Source organism: Heptranchias perlo, unplaced genomic scaffold, assembly GCF_035084215.1.
Source record: "Heptranchias perlo isolate sHepPer1 unplaced genomic scaffold, sHepPer1.hap1 HAP1_SCAFFOLD_43, whole genome shotgun sequence".
Lineage (NCBI taxonomy): Eukaryota > Metazoa > Chordata > Chondrichthyes > Hexanchiformes > Hexanchidae > Heptranchias > Heptranchias perlo.
In genome coordinates, this window is record NW_027139442.1 from 4,251,121 (window position 1) to 4,268,558 (window position 17,438).

Here is a 17,438-nt window from a genome sequence, read left to right on the forward strand (position 1 = left end):
GTTTGAAATGGCTCCCATCCCGGGGCTGGATCGCGTGCCCAGTGATAATAAAAGAGAAAATAGGATCACGAGTCGGCCATTCGGCCCTTCGAGCCTGCTCCGCCATTATATATGATCATGGCTGACCCTCACTCTCAATACCATATTCCCGCTCCCTCTCCATACGCTTTGACGCCTTCTGTGTGTAGAAAAATATCCTTCTCAAATATATTCAGTGACTTGGCCTCCACAGCCTTCTGTGGTAGAGAATTCCACAGGTTTCAAACTTAGTGGGAGGATAGAAGATTGAGAAGTCTTCAAAAGACAGCAAAAAGTAACTAAAGGGTTGATTAAGAAAGGGAAGAAGATTATAAAAATAAATTCGCAAAAAATATAAAAACAGATCGCATGAGTTTCTATTGTTAAATAAAAAGAAAAATGGTGGCTAAAGCAAACGTAGGTCCCTTAGAGGAGGAGACCGGGAAATTAATGGTGGGAAACATGGAGATGGCAAAAATGCTGAACAAATATTTTGTTTCAGTCTTTACGGTAGAGGACACTAAGAATATCCCAACACTGGACAAACAGGGTGCTCGAGGGGGGGAGGAGCTAAATACGATTAAAATCACTAAGGAATTGGTACTCAGTAAATTCATGGGACTCAAGGCGGATAAATCCCCTGGACCCGATGGCTTACATCCTAGGGTCTTGAGGGAAGTGGCAGCAGGGATTGTGGATGCTTTCGTAATAATTTCCCAAAATTGCCTGGACTCGGCAAAGGTCCCGGCAGATTGGAAAACTGCTAATGTAACACCCTTATTTAAAAAGGGTAGTAGGCAGAAGGCTGAAAATTATCGACCAGTTAGCCTAACATCTGTGGTGGGTAAAATTTTGGAGTCTATTATGAAGGAGACAGTAGTGGAACATTTGGATTAGCACAATTTAATAGGACAAAGTCAGTATGGCTTTATGAAGGGGAAGTCATGTCTGACAAATTTGCTTGAGTTCTTTGAGGACATAACGTACAGGGTGGATAAAGGGGAACCAGTGGACGGAGTGTATTTAGACTACGAGAAGTCATTCGACAAGGTGTCACATAAAGTATTATTGCTCAAGATAAAGAATCACTGGATTGGGGGTAATATTCTGGCATGGGTGGAGGATTGGTTATCTAACAGGAAGCAGAGAGTTTGAATAAATGGTTCATTCTCGGACTGGCAACCAGTAGCCAGTGGTGTTCCGCAGGGGTCGGTGCTGGGTCCCCAACTCTTTACAATCTATATTAACGATTTGGAGGAGGGGACCGAGTGTAACATATCAAAGTTTGCAGATAATACAAAGGTGGGAGGGAAAGTAGAGAGTGAGGAGGACATAAAAAAACATACAGGGGGATATAGACAGGCTGGGTGAATGGGCGGAGATTTGGCAGATGTAATACAATATTGGAAAATGTGTGGTTATGCACTTTGGCAGGAAAAATCAGAGAGCAAGTTATTATCTTAATGGCGAGAAACTGGAAAGTACTGCAGTACAAAGGGATCTGGGGGTCCCAGTGCAAGAAAATCAAAAAGTTAGTATGCAGGTGCAGCAGGTGATCAAGAAGGCCAACGGAATGTTGGCTTTTATTGCTAGGGGGATTGAATATAAAAACAGGGAGGTATTGCTGCAGTTATATAAGGTATTGGTGAGACCGCACCTGGAATACTGCATACAGTTTTGGTGTCCATGCTTAAGAAAAGACATACTTGCTCTCGAGGCAGTACAAAGAAGGTTCACTCGGCTAATCGCGGGGATGAGGGGGTGGACATATGAACAGAGGTTGAGTAGATTGGGACTCTAATCTTGGATTTCAGAAGAATGAGAGGCGATCTTATTGAAACATATAAGATTGTGAAGGAGCTTGATCGGGTGGATGTGGTAAGGATGTTCCCAAGGATGGGTGAAACGAGAACTAGGGGGCATAATCTTAGAATAAGGGGCTGCTCTTTCAAAACTGAGATGAGGAGAAACTTCTTCACTCAGAGGGTAGTAGGTCTGTGGAATTTGCTGCCCCGGGAAGCTGTGGAAGCTACATCATTAAATATATTTAAAACAGAAATAGACAGCTTCCTAGAAGTAAAGGGAATTAGGGGTTACGGGGAGCGGGCAGGAAATTGGACATGAAGCTGAGTTCGGATCGGTCAAGGCCCTGTGGGTGGCGGAGAGGGCCCATGTGCTGAGTGGCCGGTTCCTGCTCCTACTTCTTGTGTTCTATTGATTTGAGATTAGGATCAGATCAGCCATGATCTTACTGAATGGTGGAGCAGGCTCGGTGGGCCGATTGGCCTACTCCTGCTCCTATTTCTTATGTTTTTATGTTCTTAGTGGACAACTAATGAACACATTCCAATGAAAGTCAACAACAACTCGCATTCACAGACCGCCATTAATGTAATAAACTTTTCAAGGGGATTCACAGAGGAGTGGGTGAAGACGGCCACCAAAGGAATAAGAAGATATCAGGAAGACGGGCGAAAACCTTGGTCATCGAGTGGGTTTCAGAAGGGTGGAAAAGGAGGAGACGTAAATGGTGAGACGGAGGGGATAAGGTTCCTTTACGAGATGAGAATTTATATGCCGGCAGGAATTGGATGAAGAGAGTTGAGGAAGGTAAAATATAACCATAGCTATTTTATTTATACAGCACCCTTATTATAGATAAATATCGTAAGGCCATTTACTGAGGTATAATGAGATAAAACTGGACCCTGGCCAAAGGTGATATTAGGAAGGGTGATATTTGCCTGAAGCAAGAGATGGGTTTCATGGAAGGTCTGAAAGAAGGAAAAAACTTGCCTTTATTTAGCGACTTTCAGGACCCCAGGACGCCCCAAAAGGCCTAACAATCAACGAAGTACATTTGGAAGTGTAGTCAGTTTGGTATTGTTGGAATCGCAGCTGCCAATTTGCACACAGGAAGCTCCAACAAACTGCTGAGATAAATGACCAGAAAATCGATATTAGCAATAATGGTGTGGGACTAAATATTGACAAGGACCTCGGAGAGAACTCCACAGCTCTTCTTCGAATAGTGCCATGGGATCATTTACACATACCTGAGATGGCAGATTGTCCCTCGATTTCTTGTGCCATACGAATGTTGGCACCTCCGACAGTCCAGCGCTCCTTCAATACTGCACAGAAGTATCACGATGGATTATGTTTAAATCTCTGGAGTGGGAATTGAACTCACAAATTTCGAACTTGGGAGTGAGACTGCTACCACTGAGCCATAGCTGACACCTGAAAGGGGGTGAGAGAGATGGAGTATCTTCGGGAGGGAATTTTGGAACTTGGGCTGAAGGTCCGGCTGTCAAACGTCGGGCAAATAGACTGTGGATACACAAGCCGATAGAGCTGGAGGAACAGAGTGTTTGGCAGGGGTTGCAGGGCTGGAGGAGATTCGAGAAATAACGATGAGTGAGATTCTGGTGGATTTAAGTGTAAGAAACAATAAAAATAAACTACAGGCTTAGGAGGCTGGAATCCAGTGCAGGTTAGTAAGGGTTTGGGTGAATGGTGAGGGACTCACCAATCAAAAAGCCACGGGTGGGGATGCAATCCGTGGCAAGGATGTGGAGATTGTGGGGTCAAAGATCATGTCTCCCCTATTTTTAACTGGAGGAAATTGTTGCTAATCTAAAACAGAATATCGATCTGACAACCCAAAGTCATTGGAAGAGTCAAAAGAGGTCGTGGTTTTGTCAACGTAAAACTGACCCATGGCTGCGGACAATGTCACCAAAGCGCAGCTGTAGATGAGGACGAAGAGGGAGCCAAGGTTTGGAGATGGAGATGGGGTGACGTGGGCCAGAGAGCAATTCAAACCCTCGGATGCCAATTTCAAATTTAAGGGATATGGAACTGGGAGCCAGTGAGGGTCAGTGAGGCGCGGCTGTTTGGACACGGGCAACAGAGTTTTGTAGGAGTTCACGATTATAGAAGCTGGAGGTGGGGTGACCGGCCAGGAGTGAGCTGTAGAAATGCAGTCTGGAGCGGACAGAAACATTAATGGGGACTTCAATGGCAATGGCTGAGGATGGAAAGCAAACGAGTGAGAGGAACATGGGGCCTCTTTGGTGCAGGTTCAATAGGGACATGAGCTCAGCTCATTGTTACACCAGAACCATTTTACTAGAACCGTCAACCAATGTGGAATAAATGGGTAAACATCTACAGTAAAATGACGGAGAGGTAATGACAATGAAACTCGTTCAGTGTCCGACCCCTAATATCATCCACAGTCATTTCTCGATTGCAATCCTCAACGTGGCCTTTAACTGTCCGCGTGTCAGAGACTCAATATTCATATTTTAACTGGGAAAATGCAGGAAAGAGTGAAACCGGTCTGTTTGTGTCCCTGGATTCAGTGTGCACACGGAGAAATTGGTCAAATTAAAAAAAGAATCGGCAGGAGTGAAAATGGTCAATACAATTATATTAAAACTGTAAATGAAGCCGCTCATTGTTGTTGGACCAGTCCTTTCTGAGCACAGCTTTTAACTTTATTCCTGAGAGAGGTTTCATTAAGATACTGTCCTGGACTTTGGGATGTTTGTGATATATCCACGTCATTATTTACATTGGAGACAAAGCCGCTGATGTAATGTGTTTGTTCAGGTGACTGTAACTAATAGCAATGATCAGGGGTATAACCGTGTCAGTGGAGATGTTTCCCCTGTATAAATCAGGGCATGTTGAAATGTATCAGCTCAGAATGCCTGCCGGAGCTGCGGTTTTCTGATCAACAGAAGTCACTGCTTCTCACAGAAATGGGATATCCAGTAATTTTACAAATAAAACGCATTTACTATCCTGTTCTTGCAGTCATTGGAGTTCTTGGTAAGCCGTTAACTCATCTGTGAATATTGTAAATCAGTGTTAACTATGCTGTTGTATTGGCAAGTTATTTTTCTCCCACCATGTTTTACAAAGCCGCCTGTTCTGTTCTATAAGTTTAATGATGGAATATTTAAAGTCTCTAATCTTTCAGTCTTGTAAGAGCTGCATCATATCTGTAATGAACTTTGATTATCCAACCCCGGCATTGTTACTGGATTATTCTCTGTACTGAATGTATTGGAATCAGGTGTCTGGGCTGAGAACTGGTATCAGGCCATCAGGAGCTGTTAACAGTTTCATGTTGTGGAACTAACCTGTCCTGGAAATTTTTTTTCATCAATGTATTTTCAGTGATTGAGAATGATACAGCTCACGGTCCCAGTGTTGCAATGAGGCAGCGCAATACCATCCCTCCACAATAACATGGTTCAGTTTAACTCGGATTTCAACGTATATATTGGTTATCACTGTTATGGAATATTATTTTATTGTGTGTGTGTCTGACGCAGCTCCAGAGTTCTGGCTACTGAACTGAGTTTGCTGCTGAATCTTTCACATCTGTTTCACTGTGGATGGATTCTCTGTAAAATGAAATGTTTGACGTTATGTTGTATCAGTTTGCACTTTACTTGTTTGAATCAGGAGCCCTTCTATTGATCTGTGAATCGTAAGTAGCAGGGGTGATGTTGGCGTTTTGTTAATTGAACAATGCCGCCGTCTAACGCTGTACTTTTTAATTACAGTAGAAGGGATTTCAATTTTTGTGAGGCTCGTCTGGAAGAGGCATTCTATTCTGTTTATTCCACGTATTGTAGATGAAGAGAACAGTGTAGGTGAATAGGTGGAGACTTAGATGATCTGTCGAAACATTAAACTGTTCACAGAGGCTTAACTATTTAACAAAGTGACACTGAGAATAGGATCGTTGGAACACGAGGCTGGTGAAAAGAAAGCAGGCGCAGGATGTTCGGATTTACTCGGATGTGAAAAGGGGCATTGAGAAAGAGTAGAGAGAGTGCGGAGAGATCGAGAGGAGCGATAGAGAACGCGACTGAGAAGGAAAACCAGAGGGGGTGGAAAAGGAATGGGAGAAGAGAGAGAGACACATATAGAGCGAATTAATGAGAGCGAGAGAGAGAGATGGAGAGATAGATAGAGCGGCAACGATGTGAATAATTCATCGGAATGAACTGCTTAAACTTCGAGTACGATTATTCAGAGGAAATGTGACGTGAAGGTGTTTTAGGATGTTGTCAGATTGTGAGAGTTTTATTGTTCTCCCGTCTGGTGTGTTTATCACTATCAGGTCCTCAGTCTGTCTGGGTGAATGTTCCTTTTACTGTTTAGTGACTAAATACATAAAAACAATCGAAGTACATTTAAAGAATAAAATCAGTGATTTCTTGATCGCATTGAATTGTTAGGATATTGTATTCTAGAAGGTATGGGTCAGCTTCATTCAATAAAGAACGAGGCTAATTTATTAAATGCATTTTAATTTAATTTTAATTGAATGTGCAAAGTGAATTTGTTGAATACATTATGTAACCAACGAGCTGTTCCCTGGCAACAATAACCACAAAAACTAAACTTTGAAGATATTGATTGGATTGTGTTAATGGGATCTTTAGATTAGATTTCCTCCAGCACTCTGCTGCAGTCTCTCCCTGTGAATCCCAGCCTCTCCTCCCATTGCAATGATTCCTCTGTCTCCTCATCCGTTGCTTCAGTTTACTTGTTTCCCCAAACCATCTGCTCCTGACTCCACTCCAGCTCCGACATGTCCTTTCCCTTGTCTCCCTCCAAATCTCAATCACTGGCTTCGCATCCAGCTGCCTCTTCCAATCCAATCTGAAGCCTCAAACACACCGCCGCGGATCTCGGCCTTTCCCGTTTTGTGCCAGTCCTTGTTGGCTCTCTGAACCAAGAACAACAAACCAGCAGAACCTCCCCCTGTCCCCTCAATTTCCCGCCCCTCGCTCACTTTCCAGTCCATCTGGAGCTCAAATCCGGCTTGAATTGGTCAGATTTCCGGGCAGTAGAAAAGCGCTGCCCAGGACATTGAATCAGTTTCCACCGTTTGATGCAGCAATAAAGCTGGAAATTTCACCCCAGATCCTCTCAAACTAGAACATTGACTCCAGGTTTGATCATTAATTTTTCTGCTTCCGTTTCGCTCTCTTACAGTTAACTTGTTGGCGATTGTGATCCTGTCCCGAGGAAAATGCGGTCTCTCCAAATGTATCACTCGCTACCTGGTGGGAATGGCGGCGGCCGATCTCCTGGTCGTTATCACTGATGTCATAATGTGGCGCTTTGTTAATGTTTATTTCCCAGTTTCATTCTTGACCATTACCCCCGTGTGCCGCCTCATTCTCACCCTGGTTTTATCAGCCATAACGGCCTCTGTCTGGATCACAGTGGTTTTCACCTTTGATCGATTTGTGGCCATTTGTTGTCAGAAGCTGAAAACAAAATATTGCACCGAGAAAACGGCGGCTGTTGTTATCGGGGTGGTGAGTGTGCTGAGCTGTTTACTAAACATTCCCTGGTACTTTGCATTTGACCCGGAATATATAATGGACAATGTACCCCGGGGTTGTGTCTGGAAACCGACCTTTTTCACTTCACCCGCATGGGCAACGTTTGACCTGCTTAATATTGTGTTAGTGCCTTGTCTTCCATTCATTCTGATTTTGCTGTTCAATGTCCTCACCGCCAGGCACATTTTAGCGGCCAGTCGAGTCCGCCGGGGACTCCGGGGTCGCAACAATGGAGAGAATCGCAAGGATCCAGAGATGGAGAACCGAAGGAAATCCATCATTTTACTCTTCAGTATATCAGGCAGTTTTATATTGTTATGGAGCGCACTCGCTTTTTATGTTATCTCTGCTCGTATAACAAACGCCCAGTACTATATGGCCGGTGACATTGAGGCAGCCGGACACATGCTTCAACTTCTCAGTTCCTCCACCAACACATGTATTTATGCTGTGACCCAGACTAAATTTAGGGAGGAGCTGAAGAACGGGGTGAAATACCCACTGAATCTAATTTTTACACTAGTTAAATCATAGAAACATCTGAAGACTTTTCATCCAAAATTAAAGTCAATGAGAGGAGACATTCATGTTTGGAGTAAGGCGGGCAGTAGCTGATCGGGAGCCCGTTATTCACCGCGCCTGATTTTACTATCCATTGACATCAATGAGTTCACTAAAGTAACTGATATCAATACAATACTTAAAATAAATTTGCAAATACCAGACAGGAATTATATTTTACCCCAACACATGTGGTGTTTTAAATGATACAAGGTGTGATTCTAACATGGAATGGTTTGCTGTTATTAGTCTGGAAATGATATGATTTCAACATTAAATGTTGAATCCTGAAATCAATAAAAACAAATCCTCCTTTTCGGTTGATGACTATTTCTCATCACACACACTGCCCGGGGGGAAGGACTGAGGGTGAGCTGTCATGGTCAGACAGCGTCCTGTTCATTGGGACATTTGGTTAGACCAGAACAGAATAACAATGGACCAACACCCGGACCGTTACTAACTGGTGAAATATTAATGTAATTTCAAACTCCAGTGGGGAGTCCCGGAGAACGTTTCCTCTCTGAGCTGCTGTGCAGCAATATTTACTCACTGCAGAGAGTTTAATGGGAAATGAGGCTGGGCCTCGTTCCACAGATCTAAAGCATGCCTCCAGAAACATTTCTGAGTCCATCAGAGGCCGAGAAATTTGCAGGGCCGCAGCAGGCCAAGGGAAAGCTCTCCTGCTCCTCCTTGCCCGACAAAATATAAGTTAAAACGAAACTTCTCAGTGTTCTAGACTACTCAATGCCCATCGAAAGTGCGGCCCCTCCACCCATTTGTGCCCAACATTAAAAGGTGTCCTTTGTACGTCATAATACTCTGATTTACATATTATACGTGGCCTGACCAAAACAGGTCGGTGTTGCTCCGTCCGCTCTTCTCAGGACACTACCCACGATGGAGGCAGGACTGCTGGCGTTAAAATGGGCGGCAAATGACCTGAGACCATTTTCCAGTCTCGATCACCTCATTTCTGCCAGACGGGGATACTTCAAATCGGCCACACCTTCCCTGACCTAATCCCTGGTATCAATTTCCGACTCGCATGCGCTGGTCCATTTTCTCAAACTGCACCAGTTCACAACACGTGAAGGGAAATTTTCACCATGGCTGGGGACTGAACTGGTCGAGCGGATCACCCGCCCCTTATAGAGCCGGCCCGATTTTAATTTCTGCTCCATCAGTCGCCCAAGCAGTGAAGATGAATTTACCCCCTAAGTCTCTGATCCAAAGGTTCGACAGGTGTGTGAAAGACATCAGACATGATTTGCCAAACACCGACATGAATGTGGGCGAATGGATCCGTGTATTCGGGTAAAAGGAGATAACCTCCCTCCATAGAGACAGGACTGCTATCAAAGAGATGCGTTTGAGAGCTTAAAAGCGATAATAACAAGTTTAGAGCACCAGGGGTGTTCAGGAAAATTATGGTCTGTTGGTGGGTTACTCGCCTTTGTGGCTGGATAGTAAATCAAATGGCTCTCAGTGAGCAACTGATAATTACAGGGAATGAAATGAATATAATCCAACAATGAGTCCTATTGTGGCCTCACACCAAGAGATGTTAGCCAAGCTGATCTATTGGTATCACAGATATTCGGTGAGAGATATCTCGAACGGTCCATCGGTCTCACTAGTATTTCGTGAGTGATATCCCGAATGGTCCATCTGTCTCACTGGTATTCGGAGAGCGATATCCCGAATCGTCCATCTGTCTCACAGGTATTTGGTGAGTGATATCCCGAATCGTCCATCGGTCTCACTGGTATTTCGTGAGAGATATCCCGAATGGTCCATCGGTCTCACTGGTATTTGGTGAGTGATATCCTGAATCGTCCATCGGTCTCACTGGTATTTGGTGAGTGATGTCCTGAATCGTCCATCGGTCTTACTGGTATTCGGTGAGAGATATCCTGAATCGTCCATCGGTCTTACTGGTATTCGGTGAGAGATACCTTGAACGGGTTCTGGATCCTTCCACTCGACCCTGATTCGCAGTACAAATTCGCCTTTACTTTCGAAGGACAGCAGTACACTGGGACCGTCCTCCCTCAAGGATCCCACAACAGCATTGCTGTTTTCCCAGCTCACATGAAAGGAGTTTTGCCGGGGCTATGAATCCCCGGGCTGTCATCCAATATGTGGATGAAATCCTAATACATACCGAGACTCGGGAAGAGCACCTGCGAATGGTGTGAGGTTTTCCATCGACTGGAGTCCGCTCGACGTAAGGTCAATGTTAATAAGCTGCAGTTACTGCAGCTGCAGACGGGTACGGAAGCATAGTGGTTATGTTACTGGACTAGTAATTCAAAACCCTGGACGAATAACCATGAGTGCAAATCCCGCCACCGCAGCTGGAGAATTTAAATTCAATTAATCAAATAAAATCAGGAATTTAATAAAAACTAGTATCACTAATGGTGGCCAAGAAACTACCGGCTTGTTGTAAAAACCCATCTGGTTCACTAATGTCTTTTCGGGAATGGAATCTGCCGTCCTTACCTGATCTGATCGATATGTGACAAAAGACCCAGAGCAATATGGTTGATTCTTAATTGCCCTCTGAAATGGTCCAGCCAGCCACTCAGTTGTAAAATCTCGCTTTAAAAAAACGTCATAATAAGAATAAAACCGGACGCACAACTGGGCACCGGACACGACAAATGCAAACCAAACCCAGTCGACTCTGTAAAGTCCTCCTCAATAACATCTGGGGACTTGTCCCACAGACTGGTCAAGCAACAGCCTAACATAGCCATACTTACAGAATCATACCTTTCAGCTAACGTCCCAGGTACAATGATATACAGTCAGAGGGAGTGGCAATGGGAATCCTCAACATTGACTCGAGACCCAATGTGATCTCATGTCATCAGGTCAAACCTTGGCAAGGAAACCGCCTGCTGATTACCACCTACCGTCCTCCCTCAGCTGATGAATCAGTCCTCCTCCATGTTGAGCACCACTTGAAGGAAGCACTGAGGGTAGCAAGGACTTCAATGTTATACAACAAGATTAGTTCGGTTGCACCAATACTGACCGAGCTGGCCGAATCCTGAAGGACATGACAGGACCTGCGGCAGGTGTTGAGCGAAACAACATGAGGGAAAACCTACTCGACCTCGTCCTCACCAATCTATCTGTCGCAGATGCATCTGTCCATGACAGTATTGGTAGGAGTGACCAACTCACAATCCTCTTGGAGATGAAGTCCCGTCTTCGCACTGAGGACACCATCCAACGAGTTGTGTGGCACTATCATCGTGCTGAATGGGATAGATTCAGAACAGATCAAACAGCTCAAAACTGGGCATCCATGAGGCGCTGTGGGCCATCAGCAGCAGCAGAATTTTATTCCAGCACAATCTGTAACCTCATGGCCCGGCATATTCCTCACTCTACCATTACCAACAAGCCAGGGGATCAACCCTGGTTCAATGAGCAGTGTAGAAGGGCATGCCAGGAGCAGCACCAGGCGTACGTAAATATGAGTTGCCGACCTGGTGAAGCTACAACTCAGGACTACATGCATGCTCAACAGCGGAAGCAACATGCCACAGACAGGGATTAGCGATCCCACAACCAAGGGATCAGATCCAAGCTTTGCAGTCCTGCCACATCCAGTCGTGAATGGTGGTGGACAATTGAACAATTAACGGGAGGAGGAGGCTCTGTAAACATCCACATCCTCAATGATGGCGGAGTCCCGCACGTGAGTTTAAAAGACAAGACTGAAGCGTTTGCAACCATCTTCAGCCAGAAGTGCCAAGTGGATGATCCATCTCGGCATCCTCCCGATATCCCCAGCATCACAGAAGCCAGTCTTCAGCCAATTCGATTCACTCTACGTGATACCAAGAAACGGCTGAGTGCAATGGAAATAACAAAGCTATAGTGCTGAAGACTTGTGCTCCAGAATTAGCCGCGCCTCTAGCCAAGCTGTTCCAGTACAGCTACAACTCTGGCATCTACCCGACAATGCGGAAAATTGACCAGGTATGTCCTGTCCACAAAAAGCAGGACAAATCCAATCCGGCAAATTACCGCCCCATCAGTCCACTCTCAATCATCAGCAAAGTGATGGAAGGTGTCGTCGACAGTGCTATCAAGCGGCACTTACTCACCAATTACCTGCTCACCGATGCTCAGTTTGGGTTCCGCCAGGACTACTTGGCTCCAGACCTCATTACAGCCTTTGTCCAAACATGGACAAAAGAGCTGAATTCCAGAGGTGAGGTGAGAGTGGCTGCCCTGACGTCAAGTCAGCATTTGTCTGAGTGTGGCACCAATGAGCCCTCGAAAAATTGAAGTCAATGGGAATCAGGGGGAAAACTCTATCGTGCCTGGAGTTGTACCTAGCACAAAGGAAGATGGTAGTGGTTGTTGGAGGCCAATCATCTCAGCCGCAGGACATTGCTGCAGGAGTTCCTCGGGGCAGTGTCCCAGGCCCAAGCATCTTCAGCTGCTTCATCAATGACCTTCCCTCCATCCTAAGGTCAGAAATGGGGATTTTCGCTGATGTTTGCACAGAGTTCAGTTCCATTCGCAACACCTCAGATAATGAAGCAGTCCGTCCCCGCTTGCAGAAAGACCTGGAGAACATCCAGGCTTGGGCAAATAAGTGGCAAGTAATATTCGCGTCATACAAGTGCCAGGGAATGACCATCTCCAACAAGGGAGAGTCTAACCACCTCCCTTCGACATTCAACGACATTACCATCACCGAATCTCCCACCGTCAACATCCTGGGGGTCACCATTGACCAGAAACTTTTCTGGACCAGCCATATAAATACTGTGGCTACAAGAGGAGGTCAGAGGCTGAGTATTCTGCGGCGTGTGATTCACCCCCTGACTCCCCAAAGCCTTTCCACCACCTACAAGGCACAAGTCAGGAGTGTGATGGAATAATCTCCACTTGCCTGGATGAGTGCAGCTACAACAAACTCAAGAAGCTCGACACCATCCATGACAAAGCAGCCCGCTTGATTGGCAACCCATCCACCACCCTAAACATTCACTTCCTTCAACACCGGCGCACCATGGCTTCAGTGTGTTCCATCCCAGGATGCAGTGCAGCAACTTGCCAAGGCTTCTTCGACAGCACCTCCCAAGCCCGCGACCTCTACCACCTAGACGGACAAGAGCAGCACGCACATGGGAACAACACCACCTGCACGTTCCCCTCCAAGCCACACACCATCCCGACTTGGAAATATATCGCCGTTCCTTCATCGTCGCTGGGACAAAATCCTGGAACTCCCTTCCTCACAGCATTGTGGGAGAACCTTCACCACACGGACTGCAGCGGTTCAAGAAGGCGGCTCACCAGAACATTCTCAAGGGCTATTAGGGATGGGTAATAAATGCCGGCCTCGCCAGCGACGCCCACATCCCATGAACAAATAAAAAAACGTTTATGATACCTCAGGTCAAGTTCCTTGGAGTCATCCTCGATACAGGATCCCGGTCTGTGGACCAGAATAAAGTCAAGTTTATCACCTCCTTACCATTGTCCACCGTTGAGACCTCCCTGCACTTGTCTCTGTGCATGACAGGATTGTGTGACTGTACAGGAATTGCTGCTACCCTGCATTGGCTACTTCGGGAGGGGGTTGAACGGCTGTGGCCAGAGAGCCGCACCAATATCATCACCACACTTAATACTAGACTTGTTACTGGTCCGATGCTTGCCTTTCCCCATCAGAGATTTCCGTCGTCATGCTTGGGCGGGTCCATCATGGTAAGACCAATCCCTTTAATTTTACATCGACTCGTCTCCAGGGAGCTGAGCTGAACTACACAGAATGAGAGGCAGTTCCTTCCATTGTCTTGCGCACTCTCTCAGTTCCTCCACATCATTGGAGGTCACAAGGTTAAAGTTTACACCCATCACAGTCCAGGACTCTTCCAAACAAAGGACCGAATCAGAGAGGGAAAAGTGTCCAGTGTCCGAATCACTGATTGGCCCGAATCACTGATTGGCCGCCCTGTCCACCGAGACCCTCGAGCAAAAGATGTCGGAGAATTTTTACTGACCCGGATCCAAAAAATGTTTAAATCGCACAGAAAGTAGTCAGATTCCAAATTTGAGCCAAGATATTTATATAAAGGGGTGGTTCAAGGAAACTTCAGATGAGTGTAAATTGAAACGCTGCAGCTCTGCCTGTTACACCCGCCAGCCGTGTAATCAAATGGAGCGAGTTTGGGGTTTGATTCCAGCTGGACCCTACCCCACAACCTGTCCCAGGTGGAGAAGTTCGTGAAGTGGAACCCATTCGACCACAAGGCCGTCAGACAGTGGTCGGCACGGAACGTTCTTCGGGTCCTGCAGGGAAAGGAGAGAATGGATCCGATCGGTCAGTTTACCGACCAGACGGGTCGAAACTATTTAGCGGAATGTCTCATCACCAGAACAGCCCAACAGGCACCAGGATGTGGCTTGGATGGTATTGAGAAGGGCCCTCCCAGTGCGGTCTTTCCTGCACAGGGCATCTCAGCGCCACCACGAGCTGCTCTCGAGGCTGCAACGGAGACAAGACCACACACCATCTCCAGTTGGACTGCACCATCGCGCAGAAGGTTTGGAGAGAGTTGCGTTGATATCTGACCCGCTTGATCCCCAACAGCTGCGTAACACAGGACGCTACGTATTACGGGTAGCTCCCCGGGACGCACACCAAGAAAGATATCAATTGCTGTTGGAAGATCATCAACTCGGTGAAGGAGACCGTTTGGTACACCTGCTGGCCTTCCAGGTGAAGGAGCTGTCCAGGGCCGTGTGTTGCTGACTGGTACACTCCAAGGTCCTGGAGTACGTGTTGAGGGAGACAGTGAAGCGAGGTGCAACCTCTGCAAAGGCTCCATGGGGAAGGCCACCGTGTTAGGTTATTTCACCTTGTATTGTTCAGCATGTATTAGACGATATGCACCGTGTGTTGAATTGTAATAATAGAATCGTAGTGCGTACGGTCTGTATTGTATTATTTTCAATTGAAACTATGATATTTACATTGAAATGGGTGTATAAATAAATGTTATGAAATAAAGTATATTTTGAGGTATAAAACAAAAGATCCAGTCTCACCGTGTCTGTCATTACTGGACAGTGAACAGTGGAAGCAAAGCCGGTCAGTAAGCATGTGGGCAGTTGTAAAAAGATCGTCTATTGCAGGCACCAGGAGTGAAATAGGAGAATTTTCATGATGATGAGAAACTAGGGACTGGAGAGGAGGAAAGGGGTTTGGGTGACGAGGGACACCAATCACTGAAATCTAATGCACATGTACCAAAAATAATTTTAAAGATCCAAATTTCTGGCCTGTCATATCCTGTAACATAACTGTGAACGGTATGACATATCACAAGATTCGTCAGCAGCTAAACGTGTTTACATCGCACAAGACGCCTCAAGGCCACCAGCTGTTTGAACTGGCCGTCCGCCACAAGTACATTTGTTTCCGCCCAGTATAACTATCGGGGACTTTCCAGACTCGGAGGACTTCACCGAGGACTGGGAGTGCATCCGGTGCCTTGGAAATCTACAGGCTCAATTACCAGCTGTCGACTTCAGGGGTCCCCGCCGGGCAGACGGACGTGAGCTTGTGATTGATTGTTTGTTTTTTACAGTAATTGTATGTTATAAGTGTTACAATAAAGTAATACCTTTTATTTTCGACTGTCTACTATATTTTCTCAGATCCAGAACCTGTGTTTAAAACAAAGCAGTACATTTGACATAGTCGGCAGGATCTGGTCAATATGTTCAGACGAAAGGGAAAGACGGCGGAAGCCGAAACTTATGAAATCCCAGGGTGGGCTACCACAGACGGCTGGGGAAAAGTCGCCAACCGCTTGGCTAGTATTACTGCCCCGCTCTATTGGGATAAAAGGTTGGAAGATAATCATAAGGGCATTCCCTTGGCTGTGTGCGACCTATTGGAGGAAGCGGGCTTCCCCAATAAAAAGGGGAGCACAGAGCAAGTGGGTTGGATACTCTTGACGTGCCTCCGTAAGACAGAGCGAGAGAAAGAACAACTAAGGAAGGAGAGAGTGCAATTCCTAATAACCACAGCACTAGGCGAGAAACAGAACTGTGCTTTGAGTGAAGCCGTTCGGACGGCACAGGAAAGGGCAAACTGGGCGGAAAGCAACCAAACCGCCCTGGCCTGTCGATGGGAGACAGTCCGAGAAATGAAACGCGTGAAAAAGAGAAACAAGCGAATAGATCCCGCAAAGGTGTGCGCCCTTTGTGGGTTCAATGGTTTTGACCCGGACACCTGAGATGGGGACATCTGGGTGTCCGATTCTGTTACGGAATCGGACACAGGGTGGACGGACACAGAAGCCGACCCTGTGATCCGACCGCTGCACACCCGAAAAATGAAACAACAGGGAGCGCCGGGGCACACGCAGACGGTCAGGGATTTCACCCACAGTGAATTACGTGAAATGGGGGAATGGTATCGACAAAAAGATGGTGAAAGTTTGGGGGCCATGGTTGGTGCGTCTATGGGACCAAGGCGCCCAGGACGGGGACGTCACGGACCAAGAATTAGAACAGCCTGGTGCCCTGTCAACAGACCCCACTATGAATGTGATTCTCCGTAACACCCAGGGGCACAGCTCCATACATCAGTGGGTGATACTGGCTGTCTAAAACAAGCATAGCAGTGCTATGGATTGGATCGATTATAACACAACCTTGCACTCCATGCAAGACGCGGCGTCCCGTTTGCGAGAGCTAGCGGCGCAAACCGGCATCTCCAGTGCCCAATATCAGGGACCAGACCAGGAGCTCCTGACGGTTGGTATGCGGAACCGGCTCCTACAAAGTGGACCGTACCACCTACGGGGAGCCCTGCTGGCCTTGCTCGGGCCGGCCATAGGGCAACGTATAGGAGAGGTGGTGTTACTGTTGCAACAGTTAGGTAACGTGAATGATACAGGGACAAGACAAGGGGGAGTGCGGGCACAAACGGCAAGAGAGCAGGGAAATCAAGAAGACAGGAAGATTCACGATCTAATGGAAAGTTATCCAGGAAGAAAATGTTCACCGCCTTGTTAAAAGCCGGGTTCGAGAAGGCAGCCAAAGACGGAATCCCCACTATTGGACAGATAACACTGCAAGGATCAAAGTAAATCACAGGTGCAACAAGCTTCGTCCGATGCGGAGAAGCACACCCCTCGCCCGCCGGACGAAGCACACCCCTCGCCCGCCAACCCGTTTGCTCCCACATATACCCTCTATCTCACACCGGACGAAATGGAGCATTTGTGGCGGGTTAGTAATCCCCTCACATAGGTGTGTGGCCGGGCCTCCCCTGACCGTCTCATCCTGTCACAGTGAGGAGTTTCAGAACGGGAGACCTGCGGCCGCATGTGCCCATCGTCATTTGTTGGCGACGCAATAATAAACAGTATGATATGACTTTACTGGACACCGGGCCGAGGTGTCCATTATACACGG

At 46.6% G+C, this 17,438-nt stretch overlaps 1 pseudogene; it reads left to right on the plus strand.

The window, feature by feature from the left end:
* The window catches only part of LOC137312510 (zinc finger protein 160-like), a 437,990-nt pseudogene that overhangs the window by 36,168 nt on the left and 384,384 nt on the right, over nucleotides 1-17,438 (plus strand).